This window comes from Priapulus caudatus, unplaced genomic scaffold, assembly GCF_000485595.1.
Source record: "Priapulus caudatus unplaced genomic scaffold, Priapulus_caudatus-5.0.1 Scaffold739, whole genome shotgun sequence".
Classification (NCBI taxonomy): Eukaryota; Metazoa; Priapulida; class Priapulimorpha; order Priapulimorphida; family Priapulidae; genus Priapulus; species Priapulus caudatus.
In genome coordinates, this window is record NW_014577800.1 from 165,144 (window position 1) to 176,131 (window position 10,988).

At 43.3% G+C, this 10,988-nt stretch overlaps 1 protein-coding gene across 3 annotated transcripts in view; it reads left to right on the plus strand.

Moving 5' to 3' along the window:
- Nucleotides 1-10,988, plus strand: part of LOC106813206 (complexin-like) — a 45,261-nt gene that overhangs the window by 14,405 nt on the left and 19,868 nt on the right. The window lies entirely within an intron of this gene.

Here is a 10,988-nt window from a genome sequence, read left to right on the forward strand (position 1 = left end):
ATCTATCTATCTATCTATCTATCTATCTATCTCTCTATCTATCTATCTAATCTAATCTATCTATCTTATCTATCTATCTCTTATCTATCTATGCTAATCTATCTAATCTATCTATCTATCTATGGCTATCGTATCTATGCTATCTATCTAAATCTAATTATCTTATCTATTATCTATCTCGCTATCTTATCTATCTATCTATCTATCTATCTATCTATCTATCTATCTATCTAGTGCTATCTTCGTATCTATCTATCTATCTATCTATCTATCTATCTATCTTCTATCTATCTATCTATCTATCTATGCTATCTATCTATCTATCTATCTTATTATCTATCTATCTATCTATGCTATCTATCGTATCTATTCTATCTATCTATTCTATTCTATCTATCTATGCTATCTATCTATCTATCTAATTCTATCTATCTATCTATCTATCTATCTATCTTATCTATCTATGCTATCTACTATCTATCTACTCTATCTATCTATCTATCTATCTATCTTATATCTATATCTAATCTATCTATTCTATCTATCTATGCTCTATCTATCTATCCTATCTATCTATCTATCTATCTATCTATCCTATGCTATCTATCTATCTATCTATGCTATCTCATCTATCTATCTGATCTATCCATCTATCTATCTATCTATCTATCTATCTTAATCTATCTTCCTATCTATCTATCTATCTATCTATCTATCTATCTATCTATTATCTATCTATCTATCTATGCTATCTATCCTATCTATCTATCTAATCTATCTATCTATCTATCTATCTATCTATGCTATCTTCCTATCTATCTTATCTATCTATGCTATTATCTATCTATTATCCTATCTAGTCTATCTATTCTATCTATCTATCTATCTATCTATCTGATCTATCTATCTAATCTATCTATCTATCTATCTACTATGCTATCTATCTATCTTATCTATCTATCTTATCTATCTAATTATCTATCTATCGAAAAAATATCTATTCTATTAATCTAATCCTATCTATGCTATCTATTCTTCTATCTATCTATCTATCTATCTATCGTATGGCTATCTATCTATCTTCTACTCTATCTATCATCTATCTATCTATCTATCTATCTATCTATCCTATCTATCTATCTATGCTATGCTATGCTATCTATCTATTATCTATCTATCTATATAATATACATACATTTATATTGTATATATATATATGGTCACTACAGCATGGCGCGATACTAAGCGGTTTGCCGATACAACCAGGTTGCTGTGCATATTGCCTGCATGCTGACGTAGGCGAGATGCAGTGAGTCCTCTCATTAGGAAACATGTATTGACCAGTGTTTTTTCACGTGCCGACGCTGACGACGTCGCAGCTTTCTCTCTGGAGTGCATTGAGAGAAGGTGCATACAGAAAATCCTAGTTAAGGTCGACAAGGGCGGGCTGGCAAGGTTATTCATGGGCCGCTTATCGGTCCGTGTGAAGCCGTATATGTACTCGAATGAATGCTGTGTTGGCGAAAAACAGAGGGCGACTCAGTGAAGTAGCTACTAAGTAGGTGATAAAGCATACATGAGGTGAGAGGCAGATGGGGTACGTTCGTAGGTGAAAGCCTTTCAGCAACTGTAAACCAGCTTTAACCGCAGAAGGTTGAGAATGGCACGTGTGTGTGTGCGTGCGTGCGTGCGTGCGTGCGTGGCGTGTGTGTATGTGCTGCGTGCGTGCGTGTGTGTGTTGGTGTGTGTTGTGTGGCGTGTGTGCGTGTGAGTGTGTGTTTGTGTGTGTGTGTTGTGTGTGTGTGTGTGTGGTGTGTGTGCGCTGGTGTGTGTGAGCGGGGAGTGTGTGTGTGCGTGTGCGTGCGTGTGTGTGTGTGTGAGCGGGGGTGTGTGGGTACGTGTGCGTGCGTGTGTGTGTGTGCGTGTGCGTGTGTGTTGTGTGTGTGTTGTGTTGTCGTGTGTGTGTGTGTGTGTTGTGTGTGTGTGTGTGTGTGCGGTGTGTGTCGTGTGTGTGTGTGTGTGTGTTGTGTGTGTGTGTGTGTGTGTGTGCGGGTATGGTGGTAGGTTGTTGGGTTCAGGCATAGATACGTACTATATATTGTTCAAGATTGTGTAATCTATGCATTGGCCTGCACTCGAACCATACTTATGACTTCTATGCCTGTGAACACGCTGATTTCGTTGAGCGTAATATTAATGTTGTGTATTTTGTGTTTCATTGGTGGCGGTGCTATAGCTCGCCAAGAAGTATTTCACGCCAAAACATGAAAAGTGAACCTTATTCGAAATGAAGTAATTTTTTTTCAGTGTGGTGTGGTCAGCGGCTTTAGATACAGATAGGTAATGGCTTATTTTAAAAAACATTACATTATAGTATTCAATTCATCAACTTAAGGGCGTGAGCGCTTAGTAAACTCACAAGAACTCGGAAGTTTTCAAATTGATTCACGTTACGAGTCTGAGATGCGGCGAAATTCGTAATGCTGCGCTTTATGTGTTCACATTTCGTGATTCCATTGATAGCACCGGTATATTACCCACAGTATCTGACAATTATACACATACAGTACGAAACTTTCCACTGGGTCTACTCGTTTCTCTCACCCCTTCAGGTGTATACTTGCGGCATTTCCCGTAGTCAGCAACATGCAGATCTTGTTCCATAATCAAAAAGGAAGAGGTCTAATAATCAAATTGATCCATTACTGCAAATCATTTGAGTTAGTAAGTTCAATAATCCCGAGGTAGCAACGCGTTTTCGAAAATGTATCTCCGATTAAAGTGGCGCGCCGCGGAAAATTTTATACCTGGCATTCGCGCTGTGTATATGGCCATATGCATAGGGCAGTGCATCCTCTTACTGTTGGACTTTAAACTCTCTCGGCTCTTAAACCTCACGTGGTGGGCCACACCGGTGTTGGCGGTTATCGGACAAGGAATTGGCCTAAAAACTTGGCTCGTTCTTAGAAGCACTTGCGGGCTCCCTAGTAATCAAAACGCGTGTTCTTAGCGCGATCCCCTCGATGTCGCGCCTACACCGCGAGTATGTCTTGCTGGTGGTGAGGCGACATTAAACTCTGATTACCCATGCAGGCGCGAGCATAAGCTGTGGCTAAAACCCACCTCAAGTGCTGGTGCGTGCTGCGCTGCGCTGACACTTTAATGTGAGTGTGGACCTGAAATCGCGTAAGCCGAATCGTCCGCCGTACTGCAAAATGCAAACAAACGCAGGTACAGGTGCTGTGATTGGATATATGCGTTTAGCATCGTGAGGCTGGTGACAGAAAGGTGCGGCATCATGTGAGAAGTAGCATTTTAGGTGCACGCTGAGCCTAGCTAAAATCACTCCAATCTGACTAGTCACGAATTTTCTATGGTAAAAAATTTGTAAAATTTTTTGTTGCCATTTTTTTTACATTAAAAGTAAGAACTAAACGGACTAAACGTATCGTCAGAAGTTCTTAGCCTGATATAGATTGTTTCTCAACTAGTACAAATCAAAAACACGCTGGAGCGATTTCGAATATTAGTGTTCGGTGAAGCATTAATTGCTTGCTATTGGGGCTTATGTATGAGTCACAGGAGTGTATGGTTTCACATCGCAACAATATAGTAAAATAAGAACGTATAATGCAGGCAGATTTCACCATAAAAATGACAGCAGATTACTTGATGATTTTTATGAAAAAGTGGAAAATACTTTTGTTTTATTTTTTACTATTTACAGGTGACGTAATCACTTTGAAAGCCGCTTGATGAAATTTCGGTATTGCATCAACAGTGCGGCCTAGGAAAAAAGGCTTTAAATCAGCTACCTAGCCAAAGTGCTGAACTATTTTCTGCTCCAAACCACGGCTGCGTGTGGGTTAGCACTACTGTGTTGACACTGGCCTTTGAGGCGCAATTTGCAAACGAATGAGCGTAGTTATCCTCGTCACACTAGACATTAAAATGGTAGTGTTAATTGTTAAAAAACTTAACAAACGCTATATCCAGTACTTATATTTTATTTGGGCTTCCTGAACTAATCATATATGGTAATTGTTACAGGTTGCATTCGAGGCTGCGATCGCATAGTGGTTAGTACCTCAGTTGCGTGTTGTGCCGCGCATAACCCAGGTTTCGGATATACCTGGTCACGCACGCAATATAATAAAAGGTACTGCTACCCTTATAGTGCAATAAAACCTCGCAATAACTCTTACAGTCGCATTTTGTACGTGTGGCCCATACGCTGGCGATTGTGTAGTATACGAGCTGTGGTGTTCTTGCTTGCATTTGCGTAGAGTGTACGTGGTCAGCTGTGGCACTGTTAGCATGTTTATTACACGATGTTCTTTGTTGCTTTGTTCTGTTTAGACGGCGTCAATGTGAAGTGCAGCGTGCCGCATGCAGAATGAAAAACGTGATTTTTAATGAGAGCACCAGCTATGCGCGCCTGCCGGCTAGCGGCTCGCTGATCGGCAAACTCGTTACTCAGCAAGCTGCGAGTAGTCAAGTCCAATATGGCTGCAAGAATAATGGGCGGCGGAATGCGTTACAGGAGTGACAAAAGTCTGAAACTCGGCACAGTTGTAGCTTATTGGCAGTACTTATAATTATTACAGGGGGGTGCCCAATGCGATATTCCTTAGAAGTGACTTACAGATGATTTAAATGGCTCGAAACCACCTGACTCCGAAGCCCTACCCGCCGCCAGTGGCCCAGTAACACACAAACGTTAAAAAACAGGGCGGGCCGGTAGCGGGGTTTGGAAGTTGCGGGTGTTCGAAAATTTAATCATCTGTAATTCACTTCCGCGCAGCATATATGTTGTAATATATTGACTAATCGGCGTGCATAACTCAATATTGCACTAGAGGGTATAGCTAAGACATGTGTCTATAGGTACTCTTAGAATTTTAGAAATATAATCAAATCCTTTGGCGAGATAGTTAGAGTTAGTACACGTATCCTACGGGCCATAGCCCGGTTCGCTAATATTAACCTATGAGCGGATATCCGTGGCGTAGTATTTTTGGTAATGTACTTAAAACTATTCGTCGCTTTAACAAACTCAGAAAATTTACAGAGACCATAGCTAGACATGTGTTTATACTGTACTAGAATTTTAGAAAATGGTAACTCAAAGATCGTTCGCGGGAGATATGTAGAGTTAGTACACCATCTCTACGTGCCATAGCGCGGCGCGTATATATTAGCCTATGAGCGATACCGGTACGTAATATTTTGTGGTAATTAATTGAACTATTCGGGCTTTACAACCTCAAAATTCACGGGGACATTACTAGCTAGAATGTGTTTATATGTATCTAGAATTTCTAGAAATGTACTCAATTCGTTCGCGGAAGAGATATGAGAGTTAATACACTTTCATGCCGCTATAGCGCAATAGCGTATGCCGCGCGGGGGGGGGGGTTAACAGCTGTATACAATGCGCCAGTAAGGCGGTGGCGCGGAGTCGAGACATTTACATTCATCTGTAATTCACTTCTAAGGTTATAATCTACATTGGGCAGCCTCTCTAATAATAATGATTTTATAGTAGCTGCTAATAACGCTAGGGCAACTGTGCCAAGTTTGATTGCTTTTGTCAGCCTCTGTCAACGTCATGAGCTAAGGGACCGCAGACTAAGTGCTTACAATCACATGTGTTTACGAATTACAATCGCATTGAATAACCGAGTTGACGATCGCGCCGCGCTTGGCGGATTAGTTGCCGTTCCGCCGGTACCCCATTGAGACGAGTGGCAATTGCATTGCTTCCCCCTGCTTCACCTAGGGTCCCTGTATACAGAGTACAGAGTCCTCTGTATATAGGGACCCTAGCTTCACCCAACGAGATAGGTAAAGATGGAACCTTTCAATGGGTGCTGTTCCTGAATGTCAGAATGGACCGTGAGTTTTCTCCATGTGACACCACTCTCTTACTCTCATGTAACTAGTTTACTATAGTTTGCTAGTCTAACGGGTCAGTTCTTATATCTCATATTATATCCATATTATATTATCCTCTATTCTTTACCCTACTACTCTATTATCCGCACATGCGACACCATAAAAACACTCGACATGAAGCCACAATGCACGGCGAGAGTGGAGGGAGATATACGCGCAGTGCTATTACAGTACTAACGAGTACCGTCGCCGATGCCGTAATCAATGGCTGACGCGGAAAATTGCGCCGGCAGTTTTTCTACGTAACGAGGTGCTTTTCGTCCGTCATCGACAGTGATCGACGCGTCGCTATCTGTTCAATACAGCCAGCAGTAAAGGTATACAGCACGCGATGTACAGCGGGGCCGCGTACATACTGACATGTACTGGCTGGATTGATGACTCCTTGGCATGGCGAGGGCATCCGCTGCTCAGTGTTCGACCGAGCCTCGCGGGAGGCTGCGGAACCCCGCGCGTGCTGCTGCGTGCTATCTATCCGCCTGTGGGGATCAGCGCAGCTCTATTATCATCGACTATTAGAGATATTTGTCGCCAGCTACTAGTGCTGGGTGTGTGCGTGTGCGTGTGCGTGTGCGTGCGTGTGCGTGCGTGTACGTGTGTGTGCGTGTGTGTGCGTGCGTGCGTGCGTGCGTGCGCGCGTGTGTGTGTGTGTGTATGTGTGTGTATGCGTGTGTGTGGGTGTGTGCATGTGCGTGTGTGTGTCTGTGTGCGCGTGTATGTGCGTGTGCTTGTGCGTAAATTGTTTTAACCGATACTGCACGTACTTCGCATGCGGCGTGTTCCGGCATGGCTTGTGAATCGATAATGGCATTATTATTTGCGTATTCGGCATTCCCGTGGACAGACAGCTGCGAGTAATTGAGACGGTATATAGCTGTGCGCTAAGAAGCTGTAGTGAGTATTATGAAAGTGAAACAGCTCGGTCGCTAGTCGGTACAGCGACAATTCCAAGCCAATCTCTGGATTTTGAGAATTCTCGTGTGCGGTCACAGTAAACTATAATAATAATAATAAAACTAAAAATAACTAAAAAAGCAGAAATGCATCATCTTATATGTATATTAGTGGTGGCATGTGTTCATAGTAATAAGAAGATTGGTAAATATGCTACGTCCGTATACGTTTACTATCCTGAATGTCTCTTAATATTGGCAAGGCCCGCACCGTGTCCGATCGGTAAATGTAGGTGTATGCAGTATAGAGATGGAATAGATGAAGTAGAAATTCATCGATTATTGGCGGGATGGACACAAGTTTAGTTTCATCGTTGAGCACAAGAGCACGTATATTTTATTTTGGTATAAACGTAAGGTTTATCGAAATATTGTCGAGGTGAATATCTTCAACTGCGTGACGTCATTAAAAAGACCTGTTGACGTCACTGACATAACTGACGCGTCATGACGGGGATCGTACTATATTGCTTTCGCGTACGTGCGCGTACAGAACCTCGCTCGCTCTTCGACGGACGCGCGCACACGGATTCATCCGACTGCTGCCCAAATATTGTCCGTGTTCGCTCATCCGTGGGCAAACAGAGTCAGCCAGGCCGCGCTGGCAAGTGGTGTTGCTGGCGATGCGAGATGGATCATTACATTTCAATGTATACGTGCGTGTGCGTGTGCGTGCCTGCGTGCGTGCGTGTGTGTGTGTGTACGTGCGGGCGCGCGTATGCGTGTGTCCGTGTATGTGTGTGCGCGTGCGTACGTGCATGCGTGTGTATGCGTGCATGCGTGTGTATGCGTGCGTGCGTCAGGTGTTCAGCACGGCTCTGTCACTGAGTTGGAACGTGTCCGTGTTTAGCATGCACCACAGTGTGTGTGTGTGCGGGTATGGTGGTAGGTTGTTGGGTTCAGGCATAGAACGTATATATATGTCAAGAGGTGTAATCTATGCATTGCCTGCACTCGACACCATACTTATGACATTCTATGCCTGTGAACCTGATTTCTGTGAGCGACGCTCATTGAGCGTATATTAATGTCGTGTATTTGTGTTTCATTGGTGCGGTCTAGTCGCCAGAAGTACTCACCCAAGACATGAAAAGTGAACCTATTTGAAAATGAAAGTGTTTTTTTCTCAGTGTGGTCAGGGCTTCGAATAACAGATAGGTAATGGCTTATTTTAAAAACATTAATTATAGTATTAATTTCATCAACTTAAGGGCGTGAGCCTTAGTAAACTCACAAGAACCCGAAGTTTCAAATTGATTACGTTTAAGAGTCTGAGATGCAGAAATTCTTAATGATGCTCTTTATGTGTTTACATTTGTGTTCTCATTGATACACGGTATAACGCACAGTATCTGACAATATACACATACAGTACGAAACTGTTCACTGGGTCTACTCGTTTCTCTCACCATTCAGTGTACTTGCGCATTTTCCGTAGTCACGAAAATGCAGTCTTGCCGTAACAAAAAGGAAGAGGTCCTACCTAATCAAATTGATCCATTACTGCAAACTCATTTGAGTTAGTAAGTTCAATAATCCGAGGTAGGCAACCGTTTAGAAAATGTTCTCATTAAAGTACGGGCGAAATTTTATACTGCATTAATTTCCTGTGTATATGCCATATGCAATAGGGCAGTGCATCCTCTTACTGTGGACTTTAAAATTCTGCTCTTAAAACCTCCGTGGGTGGCCACACTGGTGTTGGCAGTTATCGGACAAAGAAATTGCCTAATCTTTGGCTAGTTCTTAGAACACTTGCGGCTCCCTACTATCAAACCGTGTCTTAGCGCGATCCCGTTGATGTTGCTGCTACACCTCGAATATGTCTTGGCTGGATTGAGCGACATTAAAACTCCGATTACCCATGCAAGCGCGAGCAAAGCTGTGGCTAAACCCGCCCTCAAGTGCTGCGTGCGTGCTGCCTGCGCTGACACTTTATGTGGTGTGGACTGAAATCGCGTAAGCCGATCGTCCGCCGTACTGCAAAATCAAACAAACGCAGTACAGGTGCTGTTGATGGGATAGCGTTTACATCGTGAGGTGGTGACAGAAAGGTGCGGCATCATGTGAGAAGAGCATTTTAGGTGCACCTGACGCCTAGCTAACATCGAAATCGCTTGATGAAATTTCGGTTATTGCATCAACAGTCGCTAGGAAAAAGCTTTAAATCAGCTACTAGCCAAATGCTGAACTATTTCTCTCAACCACGGCTGCGTGTGGATTACACACGTGTTGACACTGCCTTTGAGGCGCAATTTGCAAACGGAATGAGCTAGTTATCCTCTCACGCCTTAAAATGGTAGTAGTTAATTGTTAAAAAACTACAAACGCCATATCCAGTACTTATATTTTATTTTGGCTTCTGAAACTATCATATGGTAATGTGTAAGGTTGCATCGAGGCCGTGATCGCATAGTGGTTAGTACCTTGCGTTGTGCCCGCAATAACCCAGGTTCGAATCCTGGTCACGGCACCAAATATAATGAAAGGTACTGCTACCTTTATCTGCAATAAAACCTCGCAATAACTCTTACAGTCGCATTTTGTACGTGTGCCCATACGCTGCGATCTGCGTAGTATAGAGTTGGTGTTCTTCTTGCATTTGCGTAGAGTGTACGTGGCAGCTGTGGCACTGTTAGCATGTTTATTACACGATGTTCTTTGTTGCTTTGTTCTGTAAGACCTTCATGTGAAGTGCAGCGTGCCGCATGCAGATGAAAAAACGTGATTTTAATGAGACACCGGCTATGCGCGCACCTGCCGCTAGCGCCGCTGATCGTCAACTCGGTTACTCAGCAACCCGCAAGTAGTCAAGTCCCTTGGTGCAAAATATGGGCCGAATCGTTACAGGAGTGACAAAAGTCTCAAACTCGGCACAGTTGTAGCTTATGGCAGTACTATAATTATTACAGGGGGTGTCCAATGCAGATATTCCTTAGAAGTGAATTACAGATGATTAAATGCTCGAACCACCCGACTCCGAACCCCCCTACAGCGCCCGCCAGTGGCCCAGTACACACAGTACAGGCGGGCCGGTAGGGGGGTTCGGAGTCGGGTGGTTCGAACACTTAATCAGCTGTAATTTACTTCCGCGCCATATATTTGCTAATATATTGACTAATCGTCAATAAACTCAATATTCACAGAGAGTATAGCTAAGACATGTGTCTATAGGTATCTAGAATTTTAGAAATATAACTCAAATCCTTCGCGAGATATTAGAGTTAGTACACTATCCTACGGGCCATAGCCGCGCGTATATATTAGCCTATGAGCGATACCGTGCGTATATTTTTGGTAATTAAAATTAAACTATTCGTGCTTTAACAAACTCAAAATTTACAGAGACCATAGCTAAGAAAGAAGTCAGGAGGAGAGAATGGAACTGTAATTTGAAATGTGTATGTGTGTACAGGACTCGGTGTCCTCAGAGCCTAATCTTCGAACGAGAATGTGATTGGTTTGATTTCTGGCAATGCGTGATTAGTCGTTTGGAATAAATTCAGCTGTCATGGGTGTTTCTTCAGCTGCTCTGTTTCCAGCGATTTGGCCGACCTGAGCGATTGATCGGTGTGAGCAACGCGAGTCACTACTAGATGTGAGCGGTGAGAGAATTTAATCACATTCTCGGTCTTCGCCGTTTGTGAAATACGGATGTGGGGTGCGCAGCCATGTGATTCTCGCTCGGTTAACACAAGTGAATGGAATATGGCCGCACGCTTGGTCAGCAGTACAGTACCGATCGGTTTTGAGTCAGTGGCTGTCATGTTCAGTTATCTGTAGCTTACAGGACGTGGATGGTTCAAGTAGTGGTCAGGTGTTGTGTTAGTTTGCCTTCGATGGTTAAGGGGTGGTCAGGTGATGTGTTAGTTTGCCTTCGATGGTTAAGGGGTGGTGAGGTGTTGTGTTAGTTTGCCTTCGATGGTTAAGGGGTGGTCAGGTGTTGTGTTAGTTTGCCTTTGATGGTTAAGGGGTGGTGAGGTGATGTGTTAGCTTGCCTTGGATGGTTAGGGGGTGGTCAGGTGTTGTGTTAGTTTGCCTTCGATGGTTAAGGGGTGGTGAGGTGTTGTGTTAGTT